The sequence below is a fragment of the Callithrix jacchus genome, chromosome 15 (genome assembly GCF_049354715.1).
Source record: "Callithrix jacchus isolate 240 chromosome 15, calJac240_pri, whole genome shotgun sequence".
NCBI classification, from domain to species: domain Eukaryota; kingdom Metazoa; phylum Chordata; class Mammalia; order Primates; family Cebidae; genus Callithrix; species Callithrix jacchus.
In genome coordinates this window covers 68,159,663-68,186,517 of record NC_133516.1, presented here as the reverse complement: position 1 = coordinate 68,186,517, position 26,855 = coordinate 68,159,663, and the positions used below count along the sequence as shown (strand labels likewise).

Sequence of the window (26,855 nt, the reverse complement as noted above, 5' to 3'; positions counted from 1 at the left end):
CCATAAACCCTCTTCCTCTCACCTGCCCTTGCTCTCAGAGGAAGGAAGGTGACTTTTGTTTCCAAAGACACAGTGATGTTTCCTGGCCTAGCTTCAACTCTGGCCATCTGTGTCCAACCCTCTGTTGTATGTCCTGCTCGGAGGAGAAATCTGAGGCCACCAAACTTCCGACAGGAAATACTAAGTATTTAATCATAAAATCTTTAACTTTGCCTCCAAGGATATAACTGGGAGACTTGTCACACTCTGAGGCCATACTAGCCATGGCCAGGCAAGCAAGGAAGGAGCTCCACCTGTGGCTTGTGAATGGGGAGAAAGGTGTCCCCACTATTCCCACTATGGAGGGTCTGGGTGAAGATGACAGAGCCTAGGGGTTACGACCTCTGATCACAGTCCACTTTACCACTTTTGAGCTGTGTGACTATGAGCACACTCAACCTCTCTGTGCCCCTCTTTTAAAATGAGGACGACACTGGTACATCTCTCACTGGGTTACAGGAGGCCCTGAGTCTATACTTTTAACAAACTCTGCCAAAAGAGATTCTTATGCTGGCAGCGCAGCCCTGGCCCTCAGCTGAGGAAGGACCACTGGTTTAGATTAACTCTTTCCGCCTTTAGTCACCCCAAGATTCTAATGATACTCTGCAGCCTTCTTACCTCTTTAGGTCCAGGGGCAGTGTGGGGTATGGTACAGTGGAGGAAATTGGGCTGAGACCAGTCCTGAGTTCAAATCTCCAGTCTGTCTTCTACCAGCTAAGTACTACTGCTTAGTACTACTCTCAATACTACTACTAAGTACTGCTCTTGTTGGTACTCAGTTTCCCCATCTATAAAATGAGGGCCATCCCCTCTGGCTTGTAGAGTTGTGTCAAAACTCAGCTGTAATTGCTGCAAGCGTGCTTTTCCCTGACCTGGTTAAGAGGGAGAACTCCACTTACGGATGTTGTTTCTGTGGCTGATGTTACCTGATGGTTGTCGGGAGTGGGTCAGCTCCAGAAGGGCTCCTTCGGCCACCCTGGGTGAGAGCCTGCAAAGCAGAGAAGGGAAGGAGAGGAGAGATGGTGAGGCAGCGGTGGGGCAGGCAGGCAGCTCTTACAGAGAACAGCAGGGGTGCGGGAAGCCTGCCAGGGCATCCGGGCTGTGCATGTGCCCCACAGAGCATCCCCAGCCAGAGTGGCCGCAGCAAGTCCATGCAGCATGGCACTGGCCCTCGGGGTGCTGGGAACATGCAGGAGTGGGACCCGCTGCCTTCGGGACAGCTGTGGGGTGGGATGAGGGCAGTGTGGAGAAGATGTTCCATAATTTTATCAGAGGAAAAGAAAATCAACAGAGGGGCTGCTGTTCTCAAGGTCCCAGTGGGAGCCAACGAATACAGCTGAGACTTTTCTCCATCCTCCATCCAAACTTGTGGAAATGTTACAAAAAGACCACGTAAAAACACAAGAAAGAGCACCTTGTTTTGGGGTGAGAAAAGCAGGTATCCAGACAGTTTATTTCAAATTATCCCATTTTCACCCCCTCCCCACAAATCTATTTGAAAAAAGGATATAACCAAAGATGGTTACAATGCTTAGCTAATGAGTGATTTTTGGTTTCTTCTTTGTGCTTTTTTTTGATGTCTATAATGTTCTATAAAAGTGATTTAATTTAATAAAATAACACAAAATAAACTTATGGAACCCTCAGAACAAACCAGAACAAGTGAAGCACTGGTCTGCGGACCATCAGAGGTGGGAGCTGCGCCAAAGCAATGCCATGTGGCCCTGGCCCTCCTCCCGCGGCCTCCTCCCCGCTCCTTTGCCCGGCAGGTCCAGTCTGCTGTGCACTCACCCTCCAGCTCGTCATATGCAGTCCCCATTACCAAACACCATCATCTCCTCCCAGAGATCACAGAGAACCAGGCCATCTTCAGATAATCCAAACTTTCCTGCCACCCCTGCTCCTCGCTGTCAGGGATGGCCTGCTCACTTTGAGCTCTTTTAAGGCACACAGGCTGGTCTTGGATGCCCATCTAGATCCTGGTCTGGGCACGGCAATGTCAGAGAGAGCTCTGGACTCAATAGGGTGCCTGCCTCCCCTCCTGGAGAATGGCAGGAAGTAGGAGGCGGCCGATTCCGTGGTCTACCAGGAAGTCTTGGGATACGCCGGAGACAGCAGCCTCAGCCATTAACTGTCGTTAACAATGATGCCCTTAACTGTCCCATCATCTAACCTTGTGGGCTCCAGCTGCCATATTTGTTCAAAATGATCCAGTCATCTCAGACCAGGACTGACCACCTGACCCAGGCTAGCCAATCAAACTCCTTCCCTGAGAATCTGGCATGGGACCCAGGAAGAGGGGCAGTTTTGCCAGTGACTTGGGGACTCTGGGGCAGCCATTCTCTGCCCATCTTGTACTTAGAATGAGAGTTGGTCTGCTGAGGAAGGAGAAAACTAGAGCTCAAAAGATAGAGTATGTCAAAGCTCCTAGTTTGTAGTTCCAGGCTTTCTTCAGACTAGTGCTTGGATTTTACAAAACATTCCCACAGTCATGAAACAGATGTTTTGCTTACATTGGCTTGGGGTCTCCTGCTGCAATCTTAAATCTCTGCACCGTTCCTCTGGTTCACCAGGAAGTTCACTCCATGAGTTCTTCTCCATGACTATATTGAGCACCTCCTCATGCCAAGCCCTGAGCGATCAGAGATGGTGGCTGCTCTGAAGACCTCACCATAAAGAAGACATATGTGTGATTTCCAATTTCTGGAATATGGGGATATGTATTCAGATTCAGCCAAATGCCTATAACTTCCCTAGGAAGAGCCACATGACTCCACGTGGAGTTTTCCTTTTCGAAGATGTGGAACATATGAAGATAAACAAAGTAGAGCCATGAATTGATATAACTCATACTTCTTTGAGGATTTAGGACTGAGAAGCCTCTTTGACTTAACACAGCAGCAAAGTCACCCTGGTGCTGAGTCAGACAGACTTCAGCTCCCTCCAGCTGGGTCAGTTACTTCTGTAAAATGGGAGGATAACAACACCTCCTCTAGAGGGTTACGGTGATGATTAAATGAGATCATGTATGTACAGCATGCAAAACTATGCCTGGCATGTAGTTAAGGCTTAGAAAACCTCAGCCATTGTTCTCACTGCAGTCGCCACCATCTGGGTGTGGATCCGTTGTTCTTAACCTGGCATTCATAACTTCCCAGAAGGCCATAACAACGACAATAACAGTACAGGCTAACGTTTATTAAGGGCTTACTATTCAGGTTTTTCAGTGTCTCCAGCATTTTAAAAACTCTAGTGGAGATCATCCTTTTCATCCGCCTGGGGAACACCAGCTAACAGAAACGTCAGGTTTTTTGGTTTGGGGCATTCTTTGTACCACGGCAAAGAGGTCTAGCTCAGCACCTTCGGCCAGTCAGAAGCTGGAAATGGTATATTTGTTTGTTTAGTTAATTAAAAAAAAAAGGTTATTCTGTAATAAAATCTGGTACGAAACAAAATCCCAAACATCTAGTCCACGGGAGGAAATTGGTAAAGAGCCGCCTGCTAGTGAACACACCTGGCACCCAGTGCTGAAATGGAGTGGTCCCAGGAAGCGTGCCTCACCCGCACACCTGGGGGAACAGTGCTTTGGCAATTTTAATTCCTGGCACTTCCCTCTCCTATGAAAAATAACACAAAGAAAGCACAGCTGTGTGTGAGTTCACGGCAAGGTAACCTGGCTGTCTTTCTAGAACATTTCTCCGAAGCAGAAGCAACCTTTATGCGAGTTGTGACTTTTCCTTTCCCGAGACACACCCCTGTGTTTTGTGGTTCTTGGGGATTGTGTTGGAGGACGGATCCGTGAGTCTGTATTGGCAAGACCACACATTTCATTTCTTCCAGCTTATCCTGAGTGCCAGCCTGTGATTGCCTCCTTTACCTGCTGATACAGCAGGCGGAAGGAGCATCTCTCACCTTCTCACAATTTGGGCATTTTTCCAAAGCCTTCTTCCAGTGTCTTCCAGTTCTTCCTCATCAGGTGACAACATTCTGCAGCCTGAGAATCCGGCTCCACATTCCTTCAGGTGCATACTACACCACGGTTAGCTTAATTCTACCAAAGCCACGTTCAAAGGGCACACTAATGTTAGATCACCAGTGATGACAACTTAAGTCCTCTGTACTCACTAACACATTCATTCTGCAAGTATTTACTGAGCACATGCTATGCGCTGAATCGATGATGGAGCCATCTCTTCAAGCATTTTGTATTCTGAACTACACCGTGGTCACCAGAGTCTGAATCAGTGAACTAACAGGTTCCAGCAGAAAGATTCGTTTCTGTAAATACTTACTGAGGCCTCCTACGTGCATGGAGCTGGGGTGGACACTCAGGATGTGAGAATTTAATAAGACAAGAACCTTGCCCTTGTCAAGGTCATGGCCTAGAAGGAGAAATATTTCTGCCTATTGCTGATCATAATACCCTGTGGTAAGTGCAAGAGGTATAAGAAGAAGACACAGTAGACCTAGAAGAAATGCGTTAATCCAGCTGGAGAAAGTATCCTAGGTGAGGGGTCATTTGAGCAGGGCTTTGAAGGCTGAATAGGTGCTCATCAGGTTTAAAAAGGGAGAAAAGCTGTCCCAAGTGGAGGAAAATGCATGAACTAAAGTATGAAGTGTGAAGCTGGGAAGGTCAGTGTGTGAAGGGCCTTGGACACTGGGCTAAGGAACTTTCAGACTAGTTACAGGGATGAGGCAGGGCTGATAACGGGATCAGATTTGTAAACCAGATGAAGACTCACTCACGGGGCCTCTGGAAAGGACAGAGTTAGTGAAAGACACTCGAGGCAGGAAGACGGTGAAATGTTCCCAGGATACCCCATCCTTCCTCAGCGTATGCTCTATGACCAAGTGTTAAAGCCATTGATAAAAATGGGGCCAAACCAAGCACAAATAACTCCTTTTCCAATCTCTGAATGACAAGATGCTTTGTAAGAGAAAGAAAACACGTACAGTTTGGAAGCCTTACATCAGAAATGGCAAAATGGGTCAAAACTGGCCCTTGGGCTTGTTTTATTTGGCCTGAGCAAAAACAAAACATATTCAATCTGAATTAGGAGCCAAAAATGAGACTCTCTGGGATACAGTATTTCAAACAGAGGGAGCAGCAAGTGCAAAGGCCCTGAGGCAGGAGTGAGCCTGGCACCGTTGAAAGACACCAAGGTGGCCACGGTGGCTGGAGTTCAGTGTGAGAGGAAACAGATTCAGGCAGAGGTGGTGGGCAGGGGCCAGGCCACACAGGTCTCAGAGGCCACATCAAGGATTCAGGTTTCGTTCTAAGTGGGATGGGAGGAAGTGAGGGGTTGAGGTAGTGGGGCAGATCTGACTCACGGTTAGTTTAGGAGTCTCCCTCTGGCTGCCCAGAAGGGGATGCAGAGGGGCAAGGGGGAAGCAGGGGAAGCAGGGAGACATGTTCAGAGGCTGCCAGTCCAGGGGATGGAGGCTTGCATGGAGGTGGCTGGATGGGCAGAGGTTGGGGGACGTGGCACCAGCATCCAGGATCTATTCTGGAGGTGGGGCCCATGGGCCTTGCTGGACGATTGGCTGTGAGCAGCCCAGTTCTGGGCCAGATGGCAGGCCAGTGGGAGGGGAGTGTCTGGAAGCCGCCCTGGACAATCTCCCTCTGTCCCACGGCATCAGAGAGATGGGGCGGCTGCATGGGGTGGGGACCTGGGCAGAGACCGAAAGGCCAGGGTTGGAGTCTCAGGGCTGCCATTGTCCCAGGCCACAGCCCTGCCATGGGGCAAGTGGGGAGCCCTGAAGAGCTAGGGAAGCGAGAAGGGGGAGCAGTGGGCCTGGTAGGAGGGCCTGCTCCTCCCCTCCCCCCACCCTAGTCCCACTCCCTCCTTGAGGCTGTACTCAGGCCCGCTTTACTTTGCTCTCGTTGTTTAATTACAGAAATTAGAGAGGCTTGCATCAGACTGCAATCACTCTACTTTGCCTTTATTTCTTTTTGAAACTCCATGGTTCAAGAAAGAAATTAATATTGAGTTTGGCTTCATTCCAAGGGGAAACATAATACAGTTTATTCTCTGCCTTTGGGAAGAACGCTAGCCTCAATGCATCGGACAAGGCTTTACTGAGCATCTGTTGTGTACCCAGACTCATGCCAGCTCCTATCGAAGGAGAAGAGCTAGCACTTATTGAGCACCTATTGTGTGCCAGGCATTTCACAGGCACTATATCATCCAGGCATCATTCCATCTGTGTAAGCCAGGGCTACGTCACCCATCTGACAGATAAGGAAACAGCCTTGCCAGCCGGGGCCAATTGTTAAGGAGTCTCAAACCGCCCAGCGACTCGAGGCCTTGCTTCTCAAAGTGCGGTTCTTTGAGAGACAGCATCACCTGGGAACCTGTCAGATGTGCAGAATCTTGGGCTCCACTCAATGAGAAGCTGATTTTTAAGCAGGTCCCATGACTGAGGCACAGACGGCAGCTTCAGAAGCTGTTAAGTCAGGGATGACCCAGATTATTTCATGGGACTTCATTCAAATCTCTGTGTAATCGGGGCTAGATCTCTGGCTTGCTTGAATCCCAATTTTCTCATCTGTAAATGTGGATTTCACAGAATTGCTCTGAGAATTGCATGATAATGCATGGAAAGAGGCCAGCCAAGGGCCTGGCACACAGGAAGTGTCAATAAATAGCAGCTTAGGCTGCCACTCAAAGAGATGAACGGCTGCAAAAGTGCTTTGTAATTGAAAAATGTTATACAAATGTGGAGACCAATTAATAGTGGATGATCAGGCACAGAAGGTTAGAGGGAGGTTGGAACTGTGGGGATGACAGGTGCTTTGGGCAGAGCTTGCTGTGCACTGTCCTGGAGGTCAGGGAAAGCTCCCTGAAGAAGGTGCCCTGATGGAAAGGGAGCCACCAGAGAGGGTCTCCAAGGCCCAGCATTTTAACAAGACCTCAGAGGCCAGCCAGGCCTGCAAGGGGATGGAGGCTACAGGAGAGATGAATTAGTCGGGACAGCTTGGGGTCTAAATGGGAGGCCTCATTCTTGGATCCTTAGCCTCATGCACAGTGATGCTTAGGGCTGAGACCCAACTGGCCTCCTTCCTGGTCCAGACTTGCACCATGCCAAACTGGGGCACCTGGTCTACCATGGCATTCTACAGATGAAAAAAAACCAACAAAGATTGGTGGCTGGCCCAAGGTCACACAGCACGAGAGTGGCCTGAACCATGCAGACTCTCAGCTCCCAGCTCCCCATACACTCTTACTCAAGAAAAGAAGGAAAGCAGTTTCAGACCTTGTATAAATCTCTCAGCTGCCACAACGTACCTGAGAGGGAATGTGCAGAAGCCGGTGTCTTTGTCACCAGCATTTACTGCATGCCTACTCTTCACAACATCCCACTGTGACTTTCAAGCAAGCTACTTATTTTCTCAAAGTTTTTTTTTCTTCATCAATTAAGGAGGTCAATAGTAACCACCTTCCACTCTGTGAGGACTGGATTTGAATTTTCTAGCACCGTGCGCAGTTCAGCAGGTGCTAAATACATTGAAGCTAATACGATCACTGGTCCCATTTTGCAGATGATGGCACTGAGGCCCAGAGAGGTCAAATGACCTGCCCAAGGTCACACAGGACTTGACTCAGGCCCTCTAACTCATAGGCTAGTGCTATTTGCTTCTCCAGGAAGTGCCTCCTAGGCACTGGCCTGTGTGAAATTCCCTGAAGCCATCAGACCTATCGGACCTCATGACCTGACCTGTCCAAGCATGCCTGCTGGGTGCCAGAGGGAAAGAAGTGTGACTGCATGAAGATGAGTTTCCCTGGCCTCGCTGCCCCCAGAACAGATGAAGAAATGGAGGCTCTAGCCCTTCCCCTCTGCTCTTAGCCTCTGAGAGCCTGGAAGTCAGTTTTCTAGGACACCCCTGAAACCACAGTGTGGAAGAAGGCCAGAGGACATCTCCACCCCAACAACCCAGGAAAGAACAAATTCAACTTTGCAACTATGGAATGTGATAGACTTATCCCATGGTGAAACAGACTTCAGGAGTCATGGTTCTCCTTCTGCCACCTACAAAAAAGAAACATTCCCTGGCTTTTCATTAACAAGGGGTGAAAGGAAAAGAAGCGCTCAGTACAGTTAGGAAGTGAGCCGAACACACCAATGTGCCAGCGCCCACTCTATATGGTTTTTGTCTATTAAATTGCTTTTATCCCCCATTTTATTGATGGGTAAACCGAGGCACAGAGAGGTTAAAATGACCTGCCAAAGGTCTCCCAGTTAGGGGACGGGGTGCCAAGCCTTAACCCAAGCAGCTGGGTTCCTGTGCTCAAGCTGTTAAGCACTCTTCTGTCTCTAATGGGGTATCTATGGAGCCCCCCAAGCCCTCTATACTTGTGATGGGCCTCACAAATATGGCCTATCTCCAGCAGCCACCTCCCTCCAGGACAAATCTCCACAAGGACAAGGCCTGCTGCTCTTTTTAAGAAACCCAAGGGAGGCTGCTGGCATGACAGCCTCTGAGTTCTGGCTCCAAAAATGCTCCTATGGTTGTGCTGGACAAATCCTACAGGTATCCAGGGAGCCCTGAGAGGTCACGTGAGATTCTGGCTGAGCTGTGGGGCTGGAAGGTCTAATCAGAGTCCCCAGGAGGCGGCCGGCCTCTGGGGGCAGTACTTGCCTCTTGGAGACCCCAGCTGTCCCCCAATTGCAGATATGGCCTGTGCCTTGCAGCTGCTGAGAGGGGCTGACCTGAGGAGGAAGGGCAGTTAGCTTGACACCCTGAAGTCCAGTAGACACAGGTTTGAAATCTCACCCTAAACTTACAAGCTGTGTGACCTTATGCCAGTTCCTTGCCCCTCTGTGCCTTGGCTTTTTTCTGTGTGCAAGCAGGAGAGTCAGACTCCGATTTCTAGCTCTGCCTCACTCTAATCCAATCCTGCTTGTCTTGCTCACACAATCAGCACTTTACTAATGTCTGTTCTGGCCCCAAATTATCTGTAATGCCCAACTGAGCACTTCATTTTGTCAAGGCAATTTTCAATCCCATCCACATCAACTGTGCACCTCCGGGGAGCTGAGCCTCATGCTTGGTGCAGAGCGACAAAGATATAAGTTGGAGTCTGAGTCCTGCTGCCACGGAGCTCTCGGGATGGCTGGGAGATGGGCCATGGACAACCCACACCCACAGGGTACATCTTCCACAGCACACAGAGGAGATGTAGCGCCCTGTAGTAGCAAAGAGCTCTGGTGCAGGAAAAGAGGGCACATTTTACCCTGTAATGAGAATGATGATCACACCGAAGGCTGAGGAAGTGCTTAACGTGTTTACTGCATTTCATGGATGATCCCATTTAACTCTCACACCATACAGATGAGGAAACTGAAGTTCAGACAGTAAAACAACTTCCTGCAGTCTCATATCCCAGACACTGCAGTGTGATTCCAAAGCCCATGTTCTTAACTATCCCTCTCCACCGAGGGCATTGGTCAGTCACCAGGGCTGCCACCTGAGCCCTGGAAAGTGGAGAGATTTGATGTGATGGTGACTTGGCAAGACTGCCCAGCAGCTGTGTGGGGAGGAGGAGAAGAGAGGGAACTTGGGTGGAAGTTGCTGTAACAGGGCTGGTGAAAGGATGAGAGATAGTGCCTGAGCCAGGACCATGGTGGGGGTGAGGAGGAAGGCCTGGTCACCCTATATGACATGGCTTCTCTCCTAATTTCAGATTCTTCTGTCTTAGCATCCCAGCTGCACTGTCACCTCTGTAAGAACCGGGCCCAGGTCTTCCACCTGCTCTACTTCCCAGATAGCTGGCAGCTTGAACAGTGCTAGATATGTGTGTGCTCTCTTGGGTTCTGCCCTCTATGGCAGAGGACATTGTTCTTACAAGGCCTCAACATAGAAACATTTGCTTCGGAGAAGCTGGCAGGTCTACAGAGCAGTGGTGTGCTGGTAAGCTTTAACAATGGGCTCTCAGGAAACAAAACAGAAGACTCAATTTGCAGCACCTGCTGATTTCTGTGGTGTAAACACTCCCACTGCGGCCCATGAAAGGTACTAATACGAGGTCACAGGATTGAGTATGTGTGCCATCTGTGAGCGAGGCCCAGCACACCACTGCTCCTTAGGCCTGTTTCTTCTTGTGGGGCCAGTGAGGTATGCTCTCGGGCAGAAACAGGCCTTGCTTCCTGGTGGTTTAGTGCTGGAAAGCCTCTTGATTGCTTCCTGTAAGGAAAGCCCTGGATGTCACCCCCTGGGCTGGCCCTGGAGCACATGCTAGAGCTGGAGGGTGCCTGTGGAGATGCCTGCTGTGCGATGAGGAGCATGGCACCCTGGGGTCAGACATGGGAACTTGGAGGCATCCCCCGGGTGGGTTTGAAGGAGTGGAGAGCGATGGAGAGAGAGGAGGTTGAGAAGGAGAGGGGGAAGAAGAGAAAAGGAAGTGGAGGGAGAGGAGGAGAGAAACAGGCAAGGAGGTGGGGATAAAGGAGCAGAGTGATGAGGAGAACAGGAGGAAGAAAGGAGGAGAACAGGAAGATCAGAAAAAGGAAAGAGGAAAAAACAGGCAGGAGGAAGGAAGGACGGAAGAGAAAACAGATGTGCCATTCACTGCTCGTAAGCTGTGCAAGGCTCCACTGTGTCAGCTCACTGAACCCAAGGAGGGAGGGAGGGAGCCTACCTTTCAGCATGAGAAGGCTGAGGTTGGCAAAGCCCAAGGTCTAAAGTGGCTGAGGAGCTGGGATTTGAACCCAGGCTGTAGGGCCTCTTCCACTGACTTCCTAATTAGCCAGCCCATTACTCTCAACCTTCCACGCTGGGCAGCTGCCTTCCCATGCCAGCCTGAGGGATCCATTGAGAACCACCCTGTGCTGGGCACGAGGGGGAGCCCCTGTGGAAGAGGTCCGGGTCCCCACCCTCTGCTCCCTGACTGCCTGTTCCAGCCTCCTTTCTTCCTCCTGCCTGTGATGAGTGTGGGGCTTTCTGGGGGACTGCAGTTCCAGGGGATGCCTCTGTAAAAGCCCTGTGCTCAACCGGCCAGAAAGGATTAAGTCAGACCAGGATATAAGAGCGGCATGATGACCTTTTGCCATTCTTTGACATTGCTCTTTGCCTTTTAAAACACACTTGTAAGAAGCCTGTGGGGTTAAAATAGCTGTTCATTCCTGTTCAAGATGTGCTTGGAAGGCTGCGACGGGCATTAAGATAAAGGCCCTTTAAGAACTCAGATTTGGAGAAAAGAAAAAATAATGCTGCCAGAGCTGGCTGAACTAAACGATGAACTAAATAAGTCACGTGCAGGAGCACAGCCCAAGTGGAGAGTTGGCTTAGCGTCACGGAAGCCACATCCATGACAGTGGCTGCAGACAGTGTCACGGCTCTTTATCAGACATCCACACCTGGGACTCCATTTCTCTCTTGAGACAGCTCTGCATGCTCTATCAGCCCCCTTCTAGAGACAATCAGGCTGAGCCCCAAAGAGAAACTGCCTGGACCAAGATCACACAAGGTCACGATAAGAACCACCAGGGATCTCAGTGTCGTGGTTTGGGGCTGAATGGGTCCCACAGATATGTTTGGTTGAGTGGTATGAGATTTGAATTTTAGAACTTGAACTTGCATGCTTCGGAGAAGGGAAGTGGCGCATGTGTTTCTTAGTTTACTACAAGTCCCACCATTACTGTCATCCTGTCCCTGACCTTTTTACTCACTTCTGTGACCTGTCTGGCCCTAATGGCCCTTGAATTTGCAATCCTTGTACACATGGTGCAATCTGCTGAGTGACTACTCAGTAAAACTCTTTCTCTAAGCAGTGGAAGACGGATGAGGTTAATATTGCCCCCTCCCTAGGGGATACGTCAAATGCTTGGGGGTGGTGAAGTTTGAAAAAGCATGTTTGGTGTTATAATTTTATATTTGGGAAACAACAAATCCTATTGTTCTCTTAATAAAAGCTCCTTTGGATTTAAAAAAATGCAGAGAGATTTTGCTTTAGAATATTCTGCAAGAATGAGGGAGGCGTGTATTTTCAGTCAATTAAGGGTCAGATTCCAGGGTCAAAAATATTTTCCCACATTATAAAGGCTAATTTTATTTTTAAAAGACTCAAATGCTCACATTCACCAGTGCATCTGTTCTTGACTCACTTGCTTAGCTACGGAAAGGAATTTTATGGTATAGATCCCCTTGTTTTTGTAAAGTATAAACTATGTAGCAAGAACAGCCTACCCAATTGGTAATATCAGATTTTTTTTTTTCTGAGACAGGGTCTCACTCTGTTACCCAGGCTGGAGTGCAGTGACAGGATCTTGACTCACTGTAACCTCTGCCTCTCAGGCTCAAGCAATCATCCCACCTTAGCCCACCAAATAGCTGGGACTATAGGCATGTGCTACCACGTCTGGCTAAAAATCTGATTTTTATTGTACAAATTTTCTTTAAGTCCCATGAACAATGAGCAATGCCCTCCTCTGCTTGCCCCTATAATGGCTCCTGACAACAGAACTCCAGATCACTCTATGATACCCCAAGCAGGAGTGCTTCGTAAGTGTGCTCACTGTTCATGGGACTTAAAATTTGTCCTTCCCTATGGGCAAGGACACCTAGTTTTGAGTTTCAGCTCTGGTTCAGTGCTATGTGACTATAGGTTAGTCACTTACTCTCTCTGTCTAAAACAGAAGTGATAACACCTACTTCTAGAGCTGCTATGAGGATTAAATGGGAAAATAGTAGTTAGTTTAGCATCTGCAACATAGTTTATGCTTGATACCTGACAGATATTATAATAAACCACCTGATCGGGGCTATCATTTATATTTTTAAATAGTGATGGGAAAAATATAAATGATATATTTTTAAATAGTGATGGGAAAAAATATAAATGAGCAGAAGGCCAGTGTTATCTTAACCTATAGGCGATCAATTCAAGGGAATGGTGGGAGTCACTGGGAGATGCTGATCAAATCAAATTCTTAGAGCAAATTGTTTATTAAACACGATTCCCAAAGTGGATATGTGTATGTATCCTGCAATTTAGCACACCCGTTAAAATTCTGGTTAAATGTCAACTGTCTTTATTTGTTCACTGAATCAGTCTCCCTGACCCCTCTCCTCCCTGCATGAAATAGGGGTGTCAGGATCCAAGGTACTCAGCTCATTGCCTTATAGCTTGGCATCCAGCCCCAGGAACAGCAATGAACAAATGACCCTCTCTCTCAGGGGACCCAGAAACAGGTTGCTATCTCTGGGGGTGGATTTGCTCAAACAGGTTTGCGGAAACAAACAAAATGGTTGCTTGCATCTAAATCATCAGGATCCTAGCTCTCACCAGCGCTTTTGAAACAGCCAAATGCCTGAGTCCAGCACCCTCTTTCCGCTTCCAAAATGGAATGGGGTTGTCTGCCAGCCTGCATCTTTGCCAGCATGCAAATGCCGCACTTTGGGGTTTCACAGGGTATTAACCCCATGTTCTCCAATCCCCGATTAGGGAGGTAAGTATACTGCACCAGCTGCGCAGAATAGAAATTAGGTGTGAGAGTGTTTATTTTCCAAAAGCATTTGCAGCATGGAGTCATTTAGATAGCTGGCATAGAGAAAACACAAATTCCCCCAGTGAGGTGTGCATATAGGTTTTTAAGGACAGTACATTTGCAGTGAGGTACACCATTCACACTCTTCAAATGCAAAATATTTATGTATATTTTTGGTGATGGAGCTGTTCATTTGTTTCAGTGCTATTTATTAGCCTGGAATGAGGAGCCCTGATATGTATTATGCGTGTACTGCGTTATCCAGTTTCACTCTTCCAGTACACAAATTACAAGCCGATATGTGGTTGGGAGTGGAGCCTTCTCTTAGCCTCTCCCCTTTGGTTTATAACAACAGCTTCTGGTGACTGAGCTATGACCAGGATTGGGGTTTGATGCTTTATCTGCCTCACCATATGCAGTCTCACCACAATCCTATGAGGTAGGTGCTGGTATCATCCCCATTTTGCAGATGAAGACACTGAGGCTCAGGGGGAAAGCGACTCACCCAGGATTACACACTTAAGGAAGTGGCAGGGAGAGATGTAACTTCGGTTTCAAAGCCGATGCTTTTAGCTACACTGATATTCTGTTTTCTCTTCCTCTTCGGCTGGAATTCTCATTCCTGGCCCATCTGGACCTCCACGAGGCCTTAAGACTTTGGAGAGGTCTAGGTTCTATAAATGCAGGGCCCTGGCACGCCCCCTTCTGAGACCCTATTCCATCAACTACCCCCTGCCCCTGTAGGGGAACCCCTTCCAGGCCCTCCCTGTAGCCTAGGCCCCACATGTCGGTTGGAGGTATAATCCCAGCTCTGGCTCTTTCCTGGTTGTGTGGCCTGGGGTGAGTCACTTCACCTCTCCTCACCTGACTCTGCACCTCCATGAAGTGCAGGGAAGTATTCCATTCTGACAAGGCTGTAGGAAGGGTGGACATAGAGGAGGCAAGTTGCTCTGAAGCTGCCCCACCCCTACCAGCCCCGTACCTCCTTCCTGGGGAAGCTCGAGCCCTAGACATGGTCCCCTCCACTCTTCTCTTGTGCTCACTCTCACTCCGGCAGCTCCCGAATCAGCATTCTACACACATCACTCTGCCTTGTGCAACGCCATTATCTCCCGAGGACACAGCCTCTGTTGTCACGGCAACCAGAGTCCTTCCACCAACTCTGTTTAATAATTTCTCAACGGACGAGTTGGGCTAGCTTGGTGCAAGGGAAAGAGCACTGGGTTAGGGGTTAGAAGCTCTGGGTTCTAGCATCTGCAAGGCCTAGGACTCTTCCTCTCTAGGCCTCAGTTTACCCATCTATAACACAGGTATGTCTGAAATGGGTGGGTTTTGTTACTTTCTGTAGCCTAGAAAAACCTGAGAAACGGCTTTCCAGGTTCAGGAAGCTGGAAACAAGTGACCTGAGCTGCTGGAGATGACTTGGGGGGTGACGTGAGATTTGAGTGAGACCCACAGGAAGAAGCAGACACTGCCTTTGGTGACCACACTCTCTCCCTCTGCTGAATTGCCTCCAGACTGTCACTCTTCAGAAATTTATGAGGTCTCTGTGATTCTCCAGATTCAGGGCCAAGGTTGGTTAGAAAACAGTTGTTTTGCCTGCAGCCATCATAGCCCTTATTCTCCCCATTTTGCAGATGTGCAAACTGAGGCTCAGAGAGGGCAAAGGAGTTAGTTGCCTATGGTGCTTCAGCAAGTGGAAACCCACCTCTTCACCCACATCATGCCTCCCCTCAGAACCTGGGGCTAAGCCGTCCAGGAAGGTCACGTTGCTTCTACCTGGAGAAGACAGCCTGACCCTGGCCCAGTCCCTCTGCCCACCAATCTTGCTCTGGCCACCATCTGTGTGGCCTCTGGCTCTCATTCAAGGAACCAGGCAGGTAATCAAAGCGAGACAGAAGCACCTGCTCTGAGACTCCAAAGACACAGCACTCCTGCTCTTAAGGAATCTATGGTTTTCACTGCCAGCGGATCTTTAAAAGGCAGCAATAGGACCCGGCACACAGTAGGTGCTCAGAGTTTTATTCGGTCCAATTGTTTGCCCACATCTGCCCCTGAGGATAGCTAGTCTAAGCCCCCCAGGGACCTCTAAGAAAATCTCAAAAGCAGCCACTGATCCATGTCTCCAAGGAGCTGCTTTGAAACCTGACCTGAAGATGAAGAGGGGTCCATGACCAATGAGGGGACCTTTACTTTGTGACTCCTGTCTAGCTCCAAGTCTGGGGAGGGGGTTGTTCTGCCTCAGCCCATGCTGATGGCACCACTTTTAAGTATAGCTGTTGCCAGATCAGTGGTGCTATTTAACTCCTCCAGGGCTGGCATTTTCATTTAATGCCCGTGGAATAATTAACAGTGCTGCATCTGCTCTGTCATTAGTGGCATTCACTGCCATTTGGAGAAAGGGCTCTTATCTTCCTCAGTCATTAGTCTCGGGGAGGCTATTATGGGGGAAATGGAGGAGGAGAAGAGGAAGTGGGGCGTGCAGCTTCCCTCCCCTTGCCTGGAGAATGGGCGTCTGGCATGGGGAGCAGCCGATCGGCCCATGCAATGGTCCAAACCCCTTGGCTGTATGAACTGAGCATGCAAAGTGCCAAGAAAGGGGAAGGAACCTGCCCATAGTCGCCCACAGGCTCGAGGCCCGGCAGGAGATGGCTCTCCTATTTCTTCTTCTGCTCTGCAAGCCCAGGCCTCAGAGCCCTGCAACCTGGGGTCTGATTCCCAGCTCTGCCTCATGTCAGTGGTATGACCTTGGGCAACCTCCTGAGCTCCTTGAGCCTCAGTTTCCTTATTGAGGATCCTGGGACAATGCTTGTGAAGTGCTGGCTCAGTGCCTAGGTCACAGGCAGAGCCCAAGACTGAGGGATGTACATATCAGATCGTTCTGTGTCACTATGCTGAACCAACGTGCTAAAAATGCATATGTCATATATGCATGCATTTAAATTCCATGTTTAAACAACACTCTTCAGTAAGATGACTTCTTCCCTTTCCCCAGGGCTACTTTTTATTTTTATTTTTTAAATCATAGGTGGGTCCTTGATCTTGAGCTCTGGCAGCATCTGACTTGGACCGAAAGGGGCCCAGCTCAGGCGGCAGTGAAGGCTGATTGCACGATGGCAGCTCAGACAATGCCCAGGAAGCTGGTGGCTTTTGCTTTTGGCCACTTTTCTTTTGTATTGCTTTTACTTTTTCTCAGCCCTTGCGTGGCACAGCCAGAAGTGATGAATACAGAGAAAAAGCCCTGGCCCCTCCATGGTTATCCTGTCTCAGGTGCTTTTCAGAAGCAGCATGGCATTGGCATCAGCAAGACATGGGTCCAAACTTGATCTGTGCAACCTAGGGTGAGTGACCCCACCACCTTTGGGCTCAGGGACCCCTCCGGCAGATGGCGAGAGTAGCACCTATCACCCAGCATCAGCCTCGGCTCAGGAGCCAGTGCCCAGTGGCCCTCCAAAGTCATTGTCAGGGCTGAGCTGGACAAGTTCTCTCCCACCACCCAACCAGGCAACTAGCAAACCCTCAGGTCTCTTGCCTTCCTCTGTGTCCCAGAGGGACGCTCCTAGAACTCGTGGTATTTCACAGTCTTCAGCATGACAACAGTCCAAAGGCAGAGGGGAGGGGGTCATGGCCAGGGGCAGGTGGTTTCCATACCATATCCCCTCCCCATACCTGCCCTCTTGCCTGGGCATGGCTCAGAAGCACATAGCCTGCTTCTCCAGTGGGTCTGAGCTGAGGCTTACATACGAACACTCCCCTTAACCTTCCTGGCTATCCAGACCTTTAGATCCTTCTGTGAAATCTCCGGGCAGACCCTGGTGTTCATTCCCCCCTCCCTCCCAGTCACAGAGAAAAGCAGGCTTGTGTGCCCTTAGGTGTCTGAGAGCAATCATCCCTTCCTCTCCCTCCAGGTCTGGTGACTGCTGGGAGCTACCAGCCAAATGATCACACTTTAGACCCCAAACTCTGGGTATAACCAAGGAGATGTTCATCTCTGGACAGAGCTCAGGTAAGGCTAGGAAAAGATGCCACAGCCCTTTTCTCCCAAAGCTCACAGCTGTGCCTTCCCACGCTCTCCTGTACATCTTGATCTTTGCGTGCTCTCTGCTCTGCCCTCCTACCAGATCTGGCCTCATCTGGGCTCTTTCTCAGGGGGCTACCTGGTGAACTTGGATTTCAGCCTAGTAAAAGTGATTTCCATCAGCTGGGAAACCAGGGAACCGAGATGAGGAGTGAGGGCTCACTGAGCCTCAGTTTCATCTTTTGGATGTAATAATGGTACTAAAAATAACAATAAAATTATCTTCACTTGAAGCTCCCAGGGCTGTCACAAACTTCAACTGAGAAAACACTTTGAAAACTGTGAAATTCTACATAAGTGTCAACTTGTTCAGGTATGCACATGTGTGCAAAGGAGCCTCATTTGGGTCAAGGTCATTCTGATTTGGGCTTTATGAGAAAACTAGCTTAAAAAAAAGTCGCTCCTTACTGGATAGAGGATTCTTCTTCAGGATGTCAAGGACCATATTTTCTTCCCCTGGAATACTTCATACACGATCAAAAGAAAGAGCACTTGCAAGAGCATTTTTAGCAAAGTCTAAAGTGCGGTTCTGATGACCAGGAGTATCGTGATCAATGCTAAGTTACAGCCAACTGCAAGAAAACGTCTTTGCTCGCCTCCCTGTGGCTGCTGGCCTCTCCCTGCACAGAACCTCCTTATCAAACAACACCTCCATGAAAGCGACCTGCTGTCGATGCTTCACGGCATCTTTGACCTTGAATGTCCCTCTAGCCAGGGCTCAGTTATCTCAAGAGCTGGCGTGAGACACAGATCTTGCAGATACTAGGCAGCTGACAGGTGGGCAGAGCTGCAGGTCACCGTCCAAGGCAGCCACTGACTTCTGCATCCCCAAGCCTGGTCTGTGTGCCAAGATCTCATCCAGCCCCAGCAGCCAGGGGGCCCCTTTCACAGCCAACGGGGCCCCTGCCACCCTAACATGTCCCGTTCCACCTAGCTGCACATCCCCGGCTTTTGGAGCACCACAATCTCTGCAAGACCTGGCCTCCTTGTAATTTCCAATTTGTGAGAAATGTAAAAATAGAAGGCCATTCGCTGCAGGCATCCCGCATAGAACCGGATGCCACTTTTGTGTCATGTCAGATCACGGTAAACGCAGCTAATGGCTTTGTCAGGGTACTCTCAATAGCGTCTTGAGCAGCAAGATGGTGGGGACAAAATCGGGAGACACCTGAGAGTTAGGGAAAGATGGCTGAGTGCACGACACCAGCACTAGCTGCAAATGAATTTCAAATCTAAGTCCCAAATAGGTTGTAATGGGCTGGACTTCTCAATTTGAACCCCAGTTCTGCAGCCTAGCAGCTGAGGGACCTTGGACACAAATTCATCTCTCTGCAAGTCAGCTTCCTCAGTCATCACATAGAAGCTATCATGCCTCCTAGAGCTGTGGCAAAGCTCCACAGATGGACTGGATGAAGAAGTGCTTTGTAAACTGTGCAGCTCCTTAACTAGGGTGGAGGCGGCTGGGGGTGGTCACGGTCATTGCCAAGTAAGCAATGACAGGGGCTTTTCAGTGGTAGGGATTTAAGCATGCTGTGATTAACTTTGGGCTCCAAGGCTATTTACTAGCCCAGTGATCCTGCAGCAAGTGCCCTGGCCCCTCTCTGCCTCAGTTTCCTCACCCTCACAGGGATCATTATGCTACATATCTCACACGGTTTTGTGAAAATTAACTGCGATGATATAAGTAAGGCACACAACACATCCCCTGGCATTTGCCAACATGCAGTAACTGACATTTATTACTGTGTTTGATACAGTTGCCACTGGAACAATATTTAGTGTTTTTTTCCTTTTCTGTTTATGACTGAATTCCAGGTCTCTGCTGAAATATCACAACTTGTATTCACACCTACTGCCTATGCCAGGCAACTCTCCTCTCTGCTACTGGCCCTCTTCCCACTGACTCCAAAGACCCTCCCCCTGACCCCAGAGGTCTTAGGTGAGCATGGAGTAGATGGAGATGCTGGATGTTCATATGCTCACTGAGGCCCATCTCCTGGGAAGTCCTATTTTGGAGTGCACATCTGGCCTCCCAACCTTTCCTTTCTCAAACACCAACCTCTTCCCCTCCACCTCCCAGGACCCTTCAGAGAACAGGGTAAAGTTGGCAAGAAGGGCCACCTGTGCAGGACCCATTTGGGAAGCCAGCACCGAGGCACACCAGCAGTTGATGCAAGTGGGGACAGTGCCCAAATGCTCTTGGCAACTGAAGTCAATTTGAAGTTGCTGTCATCCAGCGGGGCAACACCCTGCCCACCATTCTCCAGGCACAGAGAAGCTCAGGTGACATTGCACGGTTGAATGGAAGGGGCAGTCCCGACACAGGCATAGACAGGCCAGCTGACGCTCGCATTTTAGTTTCCATTTGGGCAGAGAGGTGATGAAGTGGCTCTAACTGGGTTTGGCATTGGGGCTGTGGCTGAGGAGAGGGGCTGCTGGGGTGGAGTGGTGGCCAAGGGGAAGGTGGGCACATTTTGGGCTAGGCAACGGGGATGATGGGATCTGAAGGACAAAGGAGATGGACTTCAAGATGCAGGAGGCTAGAGGTGGTGGCAAGGCTAAATCAACTGTCATTAACACTGCCTGTGACCCACAGACAAGCAAGACGGGGGAAAGCCATCTCCAAATTCCAAGTAGCGTGGAACCCTATCTCAGCTGCTGAGCTCACAGCCAAAGCCAAGGAATCATCTTTGTGCAACGGTAAGAAGCGGCCAGACATTGGTGCTTTATTTAATGGTGCTCTCAGCATGTCATATTCCACCAAGGTAGAGGACCAGACACTGCTTCATTGGCAGGCTCATGGGAACTATCAACCTATCACTGCACTTTATGGTTGGAAAAACCGAGGCCAGAGACCCACGATAGGACACAGTTGGCTTGGAAATTAGAACAGTAGGGTTGAGATCCCTGCCCTTCCTCCTCCTAGCTATGTGACCTTGGACAAGTCACTTCCACTTTCTGCATCCAGTTTCGTCGCCTCTGAAATGGGAATTAGAATAGTGCCTGCTGCACATGGTTCTTGTAGGAATGATAAGCCCTGGCACATTGGAAGCTTTGGCTACTCCATTCCTTCCTTCCAACAGGAATGAGAACGTACTCAAGGTCACCTGGCCAGAGATGGCAATGCCCCAGCTCAAAGCACACCCTCATCTGGGGCACATTCACTCCTGGCTATGGACTAAGGTACCACATTTTATAGGCTACCTGGTTCAGTGAGACAGGTAGAGATTGCAGGTAGGTCCATGCCAGTGCTAGTATCACCTTCCATCCATGCAGGCTTTATTCTAAGAGAAATATTGAGGTCCTGCTGTGTGCTGGGCCACGTGTAAACAAATTTATAGCCTCTGCTGCTCTGGGGTCACCAAGTATGTAAAATCTGTGGCAGACAGGAGAGACGTGGCCACTGTGCATCTTTCAGCCTTGATGGACTTGATTTTGCCTCATCTTTACCCTCTAAGCTACCTACTCCTTGGTCTCTAGACATCCTTCCCAGCCCCATCTAAGTTCCTGGAGAGCCGCTTCTCATCAAGCCTCCAGCCCTAAAATAAAGGTCCCCGCATCAGGACAGGGGGGTCCCTGATTTTACTTCCAGAGTGGCTGCCTCTCTCCTGTGTGTTCCTAGGGAACCCCACTTTCCAGATGCTCTGCCAGGCAAGCCGGGCTGTGTCTCTCTGCCTGGGACTCACTGTTTGTCCTCCAAGGACTGGCCACTGAGCCAGCGCTTGGCTGGAGACAGAGCTCTTTCTTTGTTTGCTGCCTGCCTGACGATTTATTTCTGAGGCTCAAGGGAGGCTCAGCCATTTTGCCAGAGCTGCTCTGGTAAAAGGTCCCTCTCACTCCCCCAGGGACTCACACTTCTAAGGGCAAGTTCACTTTCCCCTTCTCTGCCTTGGGGAGGGTCTGCGCCTGCTTGGACCAGCCTCGGATCTAGAGCTGGGTCAGTCCTTCCCAATGTGCTCCAAAGAGAAAGAGGTAACATGCAAGACACCAGTAGTTTGCACTGACCTCTTTTGTTTTGGAATTTGGGGGATTTGGGTAGCCTTTTAAGGCTCCCTTAGGAGGACACTTCCCCCAAAGTTCCCAAAGACACAGAATCCAGGCACTATCCAGCACCCAACATCCCCACTCTCTTGCCAAACACCCACCATGTGTGTCACAGAAAAACAAAGGTAGACCACCAGTGCAACTCAGTCTGACATGATCTATGATTTTTGGGATGGCACAAAAGCTCAGGAGCCATTTTATTCCCTCCCTCCCCCAACTCTCCCCACTTCCTTATCTTCATGGGGATAAGGCTAAGCTTCCTGGGAAAGGGGATGCGCGCTCCAGCCCCACAACGGGAAGGAATGTGGCGTTATCATTCGGCTTTTAAAAAAATTCAATTTTCTCCTTGAGGTTCACGTCTACTTTGGGAGGATATTAGCTCAGAGTCTCAATGGGGGACTGCCCGGTCTGAGTTTCTTGTCGGAAGACAAAGCCAAGCGTAGAACAGGACATCTGTGGGTGCGACCCGTGGGGATGTGTACTCAGAACCCAATGGGCACTGCCCGGGGCTACTGTCCTGAGCAGTGTCGCCCCGGGGAGTAAACGCAGAGACGGAAAAGCAAGAAAGGGAGAGCAGCTACCGAAGCAGCGAGGAAGCACAGTCCTCCAGCTCTCTAAGGGACCTCCCACACCCCATATCCCTCGGGGAAAGTCAGGGCTGAGAGAGCGCGGCGCGAGCTTCGGTGCGCAGAGCCCAAGCCCTGGTGTGTTTTTAAGCCAACGTTTCTGAGAGCTTGGGCTGTCCCAGGATGGAAACCGAGATGTCCCATCCTCAAGTCACACCTGACCACGCCATAGCCTGTAGAGAACAAATGGGGGGCATAGCTCTAACTCGGCTCAGCTGACCCCACGACTGGGAAAGTGGAGCACGGTCCCCTAATGCAGTTCGTATCATTCACTCCGCGTACCCTCCATCCCCTGGGGACTGAATAGGGCGCTTCGACGGCTCCAGCAGAATCCAGTACCAACTTGCGAGGCCAGTGGGGCACCGCGGCAGAGAAGGGGCATGCAATTCTCGCGACCCTCGGTTCGGTTCGAGCCTTCCTGCCTCCCGCGTGTCGCGGGGGATCGATGGCCTGAGCGTCCGTCCGGGGACCCAGCGGCGCCCCGGTTCCTTCATGTGGCCCCAGGGGAGGTGCGGCGCGGGCGCTTGAATCTCGAGGTGTCCGCCCCCCACCCGGCCCGGCTAGCGGCGGCGGCTTGGGGCTCTGGCCAGTCTTGCCCCGTTGTCCCAGGCTCTGCGCCCTGCGCCCCGACGCCGGCCGACCGTTCCTACCTGCGGCCGGGGCTGCCCTCCCCGGGACGGGAGCTGCGCGGGGCGGCTCGGCCGCTCCGGTGCGCTCGGGACGCGGGGCCGCTCGGGCTTGGGCTGCGCTGCGCTCCAGACTCCTCGGCTCCTGGGCTCCGCGCAGCTCGCCCGCAACCTCTCCGCTCTCTCGGTCTTCCGAGGGCGGGCGGAGGGACGCGGGGAAGGGAGAGGAGGCGGGAGAGAGACCCGAGGAATGGAGGGGGAGGGCGGGGCTCGCGGCTCCCGGAGCCCGCCCAGCTGGGGGAGGGCTCTGCCCGCACTGCCCGCCCCCGCCCGGCGCTACCCCGGCCGGCGCCGCGCGCTGCCTCCGCAGCTGCCTCCTGCAGCTTCCCCGCCAGCAGCTTCTCCCCTTTTCCCTTCACCTCCTCTCCCCTTCTACGCCTCCCCTCTCCCTTCTTTCTCATTCTCCCGCTCTCTTCACCCTCCTTCTCCCCTCTCTCTTCCTCCCTCCCTCTCCCCACCCCCTCCTTCCCTCGCCTGCTCAGCAGTCCCCCTCACGTCTCTCTCCTTCCTTTGACGGCTCTTCCCGGCCTCGGCCTGGGTCATCAGCCTGTCTGCCTGTCCGCCTTGGTCTCTGTCTCCCTGTCCTTCACAGCATGCTCTCTCCTCCTGGCTGTTCTCCTTCCAGCCTTGCCGCTCTGCTTCTGTGGGCCTGTCCTTTCTGTTTCTCTCTGCTTTCGTCCTCTTCCCGCCCTCTGTGGGTCGCTGTGGGTGGGGGTGGGCCCCTGCCCACTCCTTGCTCTCGTCCTAGGGCGGCGTTTCCTATTCCACCTGGAAACACAGGCCTGGTCTGGGGTGACTAGGCTCTGCGTACCAGGCTGGGAGTGTGTGTCAGAGTGGGGGTGGGAAGGACACCCTGTCCACTGCCAGCGGTTGGGCATGGAGACACAAGTGGCTGTGTGTGCAGATGGACAGATGGGGAAACAGGTAACTTAAAAGGGAAAATAGGGATGGTGACAGGAGCCCCAGACACCCTTCTCCCAGTTCTTGAGGTTGGAGGGATTCTCCCAGTGAATTCCCCTTTCCAGCCAATCCCAACCCAGCACACAGGGTCTCCCTCCCTTGTCGTTACCAACTCCTGACCTCCCCACCCTCTTTTATAAAGGCTTCTGGGAATGGGGCCACATCTGCCCTTCCCTCTGGCCTCCCCAGGAACTCAGAGAAAAGATTCCTACTCTCCAGCCCTGACCTACTCTTCCCCTCCTCTCTGTGTCCCCAGGGCTGGCCTTTGCAGATGGACCTCTCTTCCTCCACCCCACCTAACCTTACCTCCTCCCCGCTTTCATCCATCCTCAGGTCTCCCAAGGTAGTGCTCTCCAAGGTCACCCTGACTTCTCCTGTTTCCCCACACTCTCATTCGTGAGCAGGGAATCTTGGTGTCTTTCTTGACCCATCCACCTCCCACCACTGATCACCAGGTCATATGTGCTGTGGATCTCCATTGGTACTTCAAATAAATATTTACTGAGCTCTCCTGTGTGCCAGGCACTGTCCTAGGCTCTAGGGACAGAGTGATGGGCAAGACAGGCCGCAGCTCTTAAGGAGGTCCCAGTCCAGTATGGGAGACAGGCTTTCATCAAATAACAACGACACAAGCCCAGAATGAAAACCTCTTCCTGGGGCACACATGCTGGGGACCCCAGTGCAGCATGGGATGGTTTGGGAAGTTTTCCTCAAGGAAGTGCCATTTGAACAGAAGCCTGAAGGCTGAATAGGAGCTGTCTGGATGGAGATGTGAGGCATAGACTTGAACGGAGATACCAGGGTAGCAAGAATGAAAGTTACTTTTGCTTGCCTGACATTCGTTTCAACTTCTTTGGGTGACAGAACCTCAATTTTCATTTGGGAAACTTCCCCTCCTTCATTGATGTTCATATGGTTGGGTGGGGTTCCCTGCTCCCAGAGATAGACATGTGACCCAAGGCACAGACAATCAGAGCACGTCACTCTGACCTCAGTGAGGGGACATATGACATTTCCTGGGCCAGTGAGAACTCTGCCTGGGACTTTTGCTAAAACTATTGCCAAACAGAAGCTCAATCTCCACCGAGGCTCCCAAGTGTAGAGATGTTGGCAGCCATCTTTGTAGAACTTGAGCAGATCTTACCTGAAATGAAGCCAACATAGAAGAAAGCAGAACTGAGAGGCAGAGACAGGAGTGAGTCCTGATGTATGTCAAGTCCCTGGATCCAGCCATACCTGAAGGCAGTGTCAGCTATTTATATTATTAATTTGTTTTTCCTATCCTACACAAGTTTGAATTCAGTTTATGTTGTTTAAAGCCAAAATATTCCTCATGAATGCAGTGTTGGATTGAGAATAATGAAGCAGTATAAAAAGGAAAAATCATAGCCATTCCCATCCCCCTTTTGTCCTTCATGTTTTCTGGGTAACCCCACTCACAATTGTCTCTCTCTTTTTTCTATATTGCTGACCAGGAAATGAATTCTCCTCTCTTTTCATCCCTCTAGATTTGTCTTCCTACCTATGAAGGTAAACTCTAGCTGTCAGGTCAATTTCATAGGCCGACCATAGGCTTGAATTATCTCTGTGACATTCCCTGCCCCTGGCCTACACCCATGACTGTCCAGCATCTGTCCATATCTCTGTAGGGATGGGGAGCTCATTGTTCCATCAGGAGGATGGTTTCCAACAAACTCTTATCACAGTAGAGCTCTGAGAGCTGTCTCTGGTGCAGTGAGACTTCAGATAGGGACACTATATTGTGACGTTGAGGTGGTTGCATGTGGGGCCTCCAGGGCACTTTCAAAAAGCCTGAGTTAAAGTCTTTCAGAGAACTCATATGCAAACCTCCCGAGCCAGGGCTGTGGGCTCTGCAGATCGGGGTTTCCAAAATGTAGGCTGCCACCACAGAAGGTAGATAGGACAAGTTTCAGGGGAGTGGGATAACCTGGAGTGACACAGCTCTTCCCATTCACTCCCTTGTAACATCCTTGTGATTTGTGTCCATGGGCAAGTCTCGGGTTGGTGCTGGCTTAGTCTGTAACACCTCTCCAAAGCACTGACTAATCCCGTTTTAACTGAGAGGGCGCCAGCTTTGGTAGACAACACTATCCAGTTAGAATGGAATGCTTTGCTCATTTGTCCTTGTATTTATTTTAATGGAGACCTATTTCTGGCAAGTAATATTGGTCTTCTAGTTATAGCGTGATGTAAAGTTTCCTTTTGAGATACATTTATTTAATCTAAAAAAGGAAAATATTTAAGTAAATAAAAATAGATGTGGTGTGCAGATTTTTGCAAAACTCTTGTGGCTGCTTTGCAAATGACTAAAGTTTAAGTAGCCTAATTTAGAGAAACATTTTATCCATGTGTTCATTCACTTGACAAATATTTATTGAGCACCTACTGAGCACGAGGGATGGGGGAGGACTAGACAAAGAGATAACATAGAGTCTTTGAGAGAGGGAAGGACTTGAGCATGGAAGCCTCACTCGCCACATTAAGGAGTTGGTTCTTGACCTTGAGGCGCACTGGTGAGCCACTGAGTGTTCTGGAGCAAAGCAGCAGGCAGGGTTTAAGAAAGCTGAAACTGGCCATGTATGCAGAATGGATTAAAAGGGAGAAGATCAGAAGTGAGAAGATTATCAGGAGGTTGCACTGTAGGTGTGAGGCGAGGAGGACCTTGTGCCCAGCAGGGTTCCCAGTGCACAGTAGGTGCCCATAGTTGATGGCAATGATGACTGTGAATGTCATTATCATAGCCCTCTCTCTTCCTGGACTTGGGAGAGTTCACTGAATCATAGACTCATGGCCATTAGACTACAAATGGTCCTTAGATATTAGCTAGTTGGACGCTTTTGCAAGTAAACTGAGGCCCAGAGAGAGGCACCGACTTGCCTAAGGGCACTTAGCTATCTGTGGGCAAAGCCACGA

The 26,855-nt window shown here is 50.3% G+C and overlaps 1 protein-coding gene across 11 annotated transcripts in view; it reads right to left on the bottom strand.

Annotated features, from left to right (window-relative positions):
- The window catches only part of SLC6A1 (solute carrier family 6 member 1), a 43,860-nt gene extending 20,256 nt beyond the window's left edge, over nt 1–23,604 (bottom strand). Inside the window, exons 1-4 of one of the 11 annotated variants that reach the window (XM_078351644.1) lie at nt 22,926–23,125; nt 2,553–2,705; nt 939–1,027; nt 23–133 (exon numbers count right to left, since the gene is read on the bottom strand). The gene's annotated coding sequence lies outside the window, so the exon portion shown is untranslated. Of the gene's footprint in view, nt 1–22; nt 134–938; nt 1,028–2,552; nt 2,706–22,925; nt 23,126–23,435 lie in introns of those variants that run through there. The other 10 variants (XM_078351645.1, XM_035276301.3, XM_035276302.3 and 7 more) reach the window with 10 other exon arrangements.
- Between the last annotated feature and the right edge of the window lie 3,251 nt (nt 23,605–26,855).